Source organism: Rhinoderma darwinii, chromosome 4, assembly GCF_050947455.1.
Source record: "Rhinoderma darwinii isolate aRhiDar2 chromosome 4, aRhiDar2.hap1, whole genome shotgun sequence".
NCBI classification, from domain to species: domain Eukaryota; kingdom Metazoa; phylum Chordata; class Amphibia; order Anura; family Rhinodermatidae; genus Rhinoderma; species Rhinoderma darwinii.
Window position 1 is genome coordinate 315,412,548 of NC_134690.1, and position 9,755 is coordinate 315,422,302.

The following is a 9,755-nucleotide window of genomic DNA, read 5'->3' on the forward strand; positions in this document are numbered from 1 at the left end:
TGAATGAATAATCCATGGATTGGTGTGGTACGCTTTGAACCAATCCTTTATGCACATGCCGGGTTTATTGGGTATTATACAAAATATCTGCGCTCCAGTGTTGCCTAATCTTTGACTTCTTCACTAGCCCTATAAGCAGCACAAGGCCCTAAAGTTTCCTCATCTCCGCTGCATCTACAGTGTCCACCTGTGGGGGCCAGCAAATGATGATGTGGGGTATTTAGTGAAATTCTTTTGAGAGTCATAATGTGTTATTTGTCAGTTAACGGAGCTGTGTGAGGGCTTGTTTTTTTGTGGAACGAGCTGTCATTTTTATTAGTTCTATTTTGGGGTACATGCGATTTTTTTTTATCACTATTTATTCAATTTTTTAAGGAAACGAAAAAACAGCCATTCTAGCACATTTTTTTTTTTTTTTTTTTTTTTTTTTTTTTTAGTGTTCACCGTGCAGTATAAACAACATGTTAACTTTTTTCAGCGGGTCGACACGATTACAGCGACACCAAATGTATATTGTTTTTTTTACGTTTTACTACATTTCCACAATAAAAATACTCTTTTCTAAAAAAAATCATGTTTTAGTTTCGGAATATTCTGACAGCCATAACTTTTTTATTTTTTATTTTTTAGTTGATATCGCTGCGGGAGGACTTGTTTTATGCGTGACTAACTGTAGTTCCTATTGGTACCATTTTGCGTTACTTGCAACTTTTTGATCACTTTTTATTACATTTTTTTGAGACAAGATGACCAAAAAATAAAATGCTGTCATTGTTTTTTATAAAAAAAATTAAGGTTTTCACCGTGCGGTAAAAATAATGTGATATTTTTATAGATCAGGCTGTTCCGAACGCGGCGATACTTATTATATATAGGTTTTTTTCATGTTTTACATTTTTTTTCTAATTATAAAGGAGTTGATCAGGGATACAGGGCGATTGTGGTTTTTATTTATTTATTTTTCTTTAACATTTTTTTTTTACCTATTTCACTTTGTTTTTTTACACTTACCTGAGGACTTGAACATCTGGTCTTCTGATCCACAGTACAATACACTGCACTACTTATGTAGTGCAGTGTATTGTAACAGTCATTCTTCATTTGACAGTTAGGGCTTATTCAGACGAACGTGATATACGTCCGTGCAACGCGCGTGATTTTCACGCGCCTCGCACGGACCTATATTAGTTTGCGGGGCCGTGCAGACAGTCCGTGATTTTTATGCAGCGTAAGTCCGCTGCGTAAAACTCACGACATGTCCATTCTTTGTGCGTATTTCGCGCATCACGCACCCATTGAAGTCAATGGGTGCGTGAAAATCACGCGCACCACATGGAAGCACTTCCGTGGGACGCGCGTTATTCGCGCAACAGCAGTGAAAAGTATGAAGGAAAACAGAAAAGCACCACGTGCTTTTCTGTTTACAAACATACAAACGGTGTGTCATAATGATGCCGGCTGCGCGAAAAACACGCAGCCGCGCACCATATGATCACGGCACACGGAGCTGTTAAGTGCCTTTTGCGCACGCAAAATGCCACGTTTTTTGCGTGCGCAAAACGCACACGCTTGTGTGAATCCGGCCTTAGCGTATTAGGTCTTGCACCACAGCAATCGGCATCAGAACCATTACACATCACAATGAACTTATATTTACGCCCCGGAATCAGAGAGAGGATAAAATATGTAAGCAGATCAAGAGAACCCAAACATCATCTAACGGATCAGACCAATCAAATCCCCCCCCTCCAGCCCAGCCACCTCCCCCTCAATACAGTGCATGTGCTCCCCCTGCTTTCAGCTAGCGGACTTCTCCCTCAAGCTGCCGGGAAACCTATCCTACACACCCCGTGGGACCTATGCATACAGCAAATAATCCTCTGACTCACAGAACTCCCTCCAAGCCTGCGAGACCAACCCCGCAGTCCCAGAATTTGTGTGTTGGTCCCGTATTGCTTCCTCCATTCTCTGCAGATGCAGTATCTCCTGAAACCAGTCAGTAATCGTCAGTGGCGGATTAAGTAGACCATGGGCCCTGGGCTGTTACCCAAACTTGGGCCCCCTTCCTCACCGCCGCCCTGCCGCGCCGTAACTATTTTTGACACTACTTTTTTGGGCAAGCATTAACAGTGTTACGATTTCCCTTGTCACAGGGCTGTGTCCCTACATACTGAGAGTATCACACTGTGCAGGGACACAACCTCCTGACAAGGGGAATTGTCTATCAGTCCTGGACTGCAGAAAGACTTTTTGTGAAATACAAGGATTCTTATAATAAACATGTCAGGAGAGGTGACAGATTCTCTATAAATCTAGTGACTCACAGGTAACGACGTCTCAGATTCTAGTCGTTTTTTTCCTCTTTTCTTCTACATCCGGTCCAGCGCTCATGACGACTTCTCCCGGCCATGACTCATTTCTGCAGAATTTGCCACTCAGACGTCTCCTCACTTTTCCAACATTTCCACACCTATAAACGAAAATAAAGTTATCATGGTGCCACATACTGTGCCCCTAAATATAATAGCACCAAACACTGCGTGCCTGAATATAATAATACCACACACTGTAAAACAACACATACACACAGCCCCCTGTACATAGTGCCCCTGTAGATATTACACACCCCCATAGATATCGCCATACACAGCCCCCTCTATATATCACACATCCTCCCCGTAGAGAGCGTTACACACAGCCCCATATAGATAGTGCCATACAGCGCCCTGTAGAGAGCGCCACACAGCCCTCCCCCTCTTGTAAATAGCACCAAAAAGCCCCCCCCTATAAAGAGTGCCACACACATACCACTGTGGATAGCACTACACAGCCCCCCCCCCTTGTATATAGTGCCACACAGCGCTCCCCCTTGTATATAGTGGCACACAGCGCTCCCCCTTGTATATAGTGGCACACAGCGCTCCCCCTTGTATATAGTGCCACACAGCGCTCCCCCTTGTATATAGTGCCACACAGCGCTCCCCCTTGTATATAGTGGCACACAGCGCTCCCCCTTGTATATAGTGGCACACAGCGCTCCCCCTTGTATATAGAGGCACACAGCGCTCCCCCTTGTATATAGTGCCACAAGGTTATGTACACATTTAAAAACTTTATATCATAATTTTATATATATATATATATATATATATATATATATATATATTACCCAATTACCCTAATATAGACATGTAATATATTACAATTTACGGTAAACAATGACGATTACAAATAAAAGGTCTATTTTAGGGTAAAACTATGTTATTACCAAAAAAAATAGCTGAAACGTAAAAAAGCTTATTTTTTTACTATTATTTTCAAACTTTATGAAAAAAAATTGTAAAATAGCAAAAAAGGTGTGTATAAAAACGATAAAAAACGAAACCTGCATTGTCTATGGAAAAAACGTCGCAAAAATCACGTCGTTTTTATTTATTTTTTATAAAAATGTGTGTTTGGTGCAACTTTGTAATTACGTTTTATTAAAAAATATTTTTACTTTTTGAGATACAGCTGCTTTGTATCCTGTATCCGTCAGGTCAGCAGGACTGACAGGATCAGTGACACGCAGGATCCACCTCAAATCTATCACATCTAAGATTATAATTTAGCGCAGGGCCCGTTTCACTGATCCCGTCAGTCCTGCTGACCTGACGGATACAGGATACAAAGCAGCTGTATCTCAAAAAGTGAAAATATTTTTTAATAAAACGTAATTACAAAGTTGCACCAAACACACATTTTTATAAAAAAATAAAAACGACGTGATTTTTGCGACGTTTTTTCCGTAGACAATGCAGGTTTCTTTTTTTTTATCGTTTTTATACACACCTTTTTTGCTATTTTAGAATTTTTATTCATAAAGTTTGAAAATAATAGTAAAAAAATAAGCTTTTTTACGTTTCAGCTATTTTTTTTGGTAATAACATAGTTTTACCCTAAAATAGACCTTTTATTTGTGATCGTCATTGTTTACCGTAAATTTTAATATATTACATGTCTATATTAGGGTAATTGGGTCAGCGCTAGCGTTACAACAATGATTGGCGGGGGGACGACGACGGTTTTTATTGGGGTGGGTATTTTATGTGTATTTATTATTTCATTTTTTTTGCACTTTACTTTCCTATTTTTTTATTACTGTGGTCTGTTCCTCAAAGGTCAAAAAAGACCTTTGGGGAACTTTATATATATTTTTTCTTTCTTTTACACCATGTTTTTCCACTGTAACTGGAGCTGCACAGCAGCCCCAGTTACAGGGGAAATCAGCCCTCTCATAGTGACGATTGTCACTAATAGGGCTGTGCTGGGTCTAGTTAGACCCAGCAGTAGTCTGTCAGTAACGGCACCCTGCGATCATGTGACCAGTCACATGATCACCGGGAGGAATAGAGACAGCGCCGCTGCTGCTGTCTCTATTCCTATACACAGCGTTCATTGAACGCTGTGTAAGAAGACATCGGAGAAGACAGAAGCAGCGAAAGCTGCTTCTGTCTTCTCCTCAGGGTCCCCGGCAGTCACTGACAGCCGGAGACCCGACATTCAGCTGCCCGATCGCGCGGGCAGCAAGTTAAAACCCGAGCCGTAGAAAGTCTATGACTCGGGTTTTAAGGACCCGTCCCTGACCACTGGCCGTAAAAATACAGCCAGCGGTCGGGAACCAGTTGGGCAGGAGGCTAAGCCTGCTGTACTGACCTCAGCGCCGGTGACCGACCGCCCGGCTCTTGTCTTGCAGATTCGGAGTAACAGAACAGCCGTCCGTCGCTGTTCTGTTACTCAATGGCGGCGGCCCGCACTTGTCAGGGAGGCGTGTCCTACCCCTTTCCCGGCCAATTCCCTGCTCCTCCCCTCCTCATCTTTGTTAGTTAGCAGCGCTAGCGCGCTGAATAGGTAGCTTTGCAAGATGATGTGCGGTTCGGGCTGCCATGGGCCCCCTGGGAGCCTCGGGCCCCGGGCGGCCGCCCGAATCGCCCATATGATAATCCGCCACTGGTAATCGTTGGCACGCTACTGGTCTTCCATAAACGTGGGATAACAGTGCGCGCTGCGATCAGCAGGAAACTAATCAAGGTTTTCGTGTATCTTTTGACCGCTCCGGGGAGCATGGAGCATAGCAACACCTCCGGGGTATTGGGAAGCACCTGACCCGTGATCCTGTGTATCAGGTCCACTACTGTAGACCAGAATGCGTTGATTAACGGGCATCCCCACCAGATGTGCAGCATAGTTCCACCCACCCTGCTACACCGCCAACATTCATCAGGTACCGCCGGATTAAATGAGTGAAGCAATGCTGGAACCCTATACCACCTAGACAATATCTTGTAATTAGTTTCCTGGGCTTTACAAGAAATAGAGAATCTATGGCACAAGGCAAATGCTTTTGACCAGTCAGCCGGCGACGGGGGCAAAGTAAGCTCCCTCTCCCTCTCCCAATCCCTTCACAAAGGATGGAGGAACGTCATGACTTAAAGAGACTCTGTCACCACATTATAAGTGCCCTATCTCCTATATAAGGAGATGGGCGCTGTAATGTAGGTGACAGTAATGCTTTTTATTTAAAAAAACGATCTTTTTTCACAAAGTTAGAAGCGATTTAAGTTTATGCTAATGAGCTTTCTTAATGTACAAGTGGGCATACTTTTACTTTCGACCAAGTGGGCGTTGTACAGAGGAGTGCATGACGCTGACCAATCAGCATCATGCACTCCTCTCCATTCATTTACACTGCAATATCGCTATGTGCAGCCTCATACACAAGCCCTAACATTACTAGTGTGTCCTGATAATGAATACACATGACCATCCAGCCTGGACGTCATGTGTACTCAGAATCCTGACACGTCTGAATCTTTTTTGAGTGAGATTCCGGCAAGTGAAACCAAATCTCGTTTAGCTCCGAGATCTCGCGAAATTTCGTATCCGTTGCTGGAATCTCACAAAAAAGATTCAGAAGTGTCAGTATTCTGAGTACACATGACGTCCAGGCTGGATGATCATGTGTATTCATTATCAGGACACTAGTAATGTTAGGGCTTGTGTATGAGGCTGCACATAGCGATATATCTATATCGCTAGTGCAGTGTAAATTAATGGAGAGGAGTGCATGATGCTGATTGGTCAGCGTCATGCACTCCTCTGTACAACGCCCACTTGGTCGAAAGTAAAAGTACGCCCACTTGGGCATTAAGAAAGCTCATTAGCATAAACTTAAATCGCTCCTAACTTTGTGAAAAAAGATCGTTTTTTTTAAATAAAAAGCACTTCTGTCACCTACATTACAGCGCCCATCTCCTTATATAGGAGATAGGGCACTTATAATGTGGTGACAGAGTCTCTTTAAGTCCTGTAAAAAATTGTAAATGAGGGAGATAGTTTTAACTGGGGGGATGAAGCAACACATAACTGCTCCAGCGGTGTCAGATCTCTATGCAAACACAGCCTCGTTTTATTATCAGTTTAGAAATGCTGCAGCTTCAAAAAATCCCACCGCCCAACCAATGATCTCTCCAGTTCCGGGACCAGTGCCTCAAAAGACCTAAGACCCTGACTCACTAGCACATTGCGAAAAGTCAGAGGCGAAGGTCTGGATGCATAGGCTAAGAAATTGGGATGCATCCCAGGGGGAAAATCAACATTATGTGATATCGCCACCAGCGGACCATCAGGAGGTATCACTATCGCTAAAGCCCGTAAACGTTTATACGTGAGTACCACTTGTCCCGCCACCAGAGGGAGCAGAGCACTGCCTCTCACTGTATAGTACCTCAACCGAAGCCATGGGAGTGCAGTAAGGGGAACCGGCGACAAAAAGTCCTCCAACCTCACCCATAGCTTAGAGTTCGCATGGTGGAAACAGTCTAATACTCTAACACTCACCGCTGCAAAGTAATAGGCCAGACAGTCAGGCAATCCCAATCCCCCACACCGCTTTCTCTTGAAAAGAGTAGCTTACACAATCCTAGGTGGTCTACCTCGCCAAAGAAACCTGTTCAGTGCTTTATTTAACTGAAGGAAAAAACCCCTAGGAAGTACACACGGAACCGTCTGAAAGAGATACATCAATCGAGGCAGGACATTCATTTTTACCGCACTTATTCTTCCCAGCCAAGAAAAATCCTTGGCTTCCCACTTGGCCAAATCAGCTCTAAGTGTTTGGAGAATAGGCAGGAAATTGAGAGAGTAGGAATCCGCAAGAGCAACAGGTATCCGCACCCCTAGATACTTCAGAGAGCCCGTCTTCCATGAGAAAGAATAATTACTACGCACCTGATGAACTTCAGAAGCCGGCAATGAAATGTTCATGGCCTCGCTCTTAGAGATATTCATCTTATAATTACTAAAATAACTATACGTCCGTATGGATTTCATCAGAGGCGGTAATGATGGGTGTGGTTGTGTAATATAAAATAGTAAGTCATCAGCAAACGCAGATACCTTAAAGTGCATATTTCCTACCTTAACACCCCTTTATGTCAGTATTTTTCCTCACCGCTACCAAAAGATGTTCCATAACCACTGCGAATAACAGGGGTGAAAGTGGGCAGCCCTGTCTAGTACCATTCCCAATCCTAAATGGAGCAGATAGAGAACCATTAATCCTAATTCTCGCCTGGGGATTATTGTAGAGGGACAATATACGCGTCAGCATTAACTGACCCACTCCCATCTGACTTAAATCCGCTTCCAGGAATCCCCAATCCACCCGATCAACTGCCTTCTCCGCATCCAGCGACAAGAGCATACATGGAATGCTACTCTCCTTCACGTGATGAATCAGGGAGAAGGTCTTAAAGAGGCTCTGTCACCAGATTTTGCAACCCCTATCTGCTATTGCAGCAGATAGGCGCTGCAATGTAGATTACAGTAACGTTTTTATTTTTAAAAAACGAGCATTTTTGGCCAAGTTATGGCCATTTTTGTATTTATGCAAATGAGGCTTGCAAAAGTACAACTGGGCGTGTTGAAAAGTAAAAGTACCACTGGGCGTGTATTATGTGCGTACATCGGGGCGTGTTTACTACTTTTACTAGCTGGGCGTTCTGATGAGAAGTATCATCCACTTCTCTTCAGAACGCCCAGCTTCTGGCAGTGCAGATCTGTGACGTCACTCACAGGTCCTGCATCGTGTCGGCCACATCGGCACCAGAGGCTACAGTTGATTCTGCAGCAGCATCAGCGTTTGCAGGTAAGTAGCTACATCGATTTACCTGCAAACGCCGATGCTGCTGCAGAATCATCTGTAGCCTCTGGTGCCGATGTGTCCTCGCTCGTCTGACACGATGCAGGACCTGGGGAAGTGACGTCACAGCGTGATCTCTCGAGAACACGGCTGTGTCTGCACTGCCAGAAGCTGGGCATTCTGAAGAGAAGTGGATGATACTTCTCGTCAGAAAGCCCAGCTAGTAAAAGTAGTAAACACGCCCCGATGTACGCACATAATACACGCCCAGTTGTACTTTAGAAAGCCTCATTTGCATAAATACAAAAATGGTCATAACTTGGCCAAAAATGCTCGTTTTTTAAAAAATAAAAACGTTACTGTAATCTACATTGCAGCGCCTATCTGCTGCAATAGCAGATAGGGGTTGCAAATCTGGTGACAGAGCCTCTTTAAGCATATTATCTCCGGCTTCGCGCCTTGGGACAAAACCCACTTGATCCGGGTGAATCAGTGATCCCAGGAACCCGGCCAGTCTATTTGCTATCAGCTTCACATACATCTTAGCGTCCGTATTGATGAGAGAGATCGGCCTATAGCTCGCACAGTGTTGCGGATCCCTACCCTCTTTTGGGATGACCGTGATATGCGCCTGCAAAAATGAATCCGGGAATTTAGCCTGGTCCGATATGGAATTAAACTACTCCTGCAACGACTGTACCAATTCCTCCACTAATGACTTGTAGAAACCCGCCGTGTACCCATCTGGCCCCGGACTCTTCCCAACTGGTAAAGCTTTAATAACCTGCATTATCTCCTCTTTAGTGAACGGTAAATCTAGACTCAGAGCATCATCTCGGGACAACCCTGGCAACGCTGTTTCCCTAATATACTCCGATAGAGAGGGCAGCTGCTCGGGAGGAATATTACCCGAAGTTGGAGAGGGCAGATTATAAAGCGATGAGTAGTATGCACAAAAGGACGATGCTATATCCTCCGTCTTGTACGCCAGCTCCCCCGACTCAGTTCTTATAGAGGGTATAAAAGAAGACGCCCCACGCTCATGCATCGCTCCCGCCAATGCCCTTCCCACTTTATTACCCCACTCATAATAATAGCGGGAGCAAACCTGACGGAGCCGAGCGATATTCTTGTCCAACATAAGTTGAATGTCATGGCGTGTCCTAGTAAGTTCTCGAAGTGTACGTTCTTGCAATGCCTGCTTATGCTGGGATTCTAGAGACTGCAACTGGACTAGTAGCACATTCAGCTTCACACCCCGCTCCCTCTTAAGGCAAGAACCATGCTTGATAAGGACCCCCTAAGCACACATTTGAGGGCCTCCTATTTCACCGCCGGAGCAGTTGCGTCTCCACTGTTTTTTTCAGCTCTAGCATACACAAGGAATCCTTCAGCAAAGACTCGTTGAGCCGCCAGGTAAATGCTCTGCATCGCAGCGGTGAAAAGCGCAGTGCACAAGACACCGGAGCGTGTTCAGAGAGAAACACACTGCCTATGGAAGTATCCACCACAAAAGATAGTAAGCTATGGTGAACCAGGATATAGTCTATCCTGCTGTAGGAGTTATGGGCAA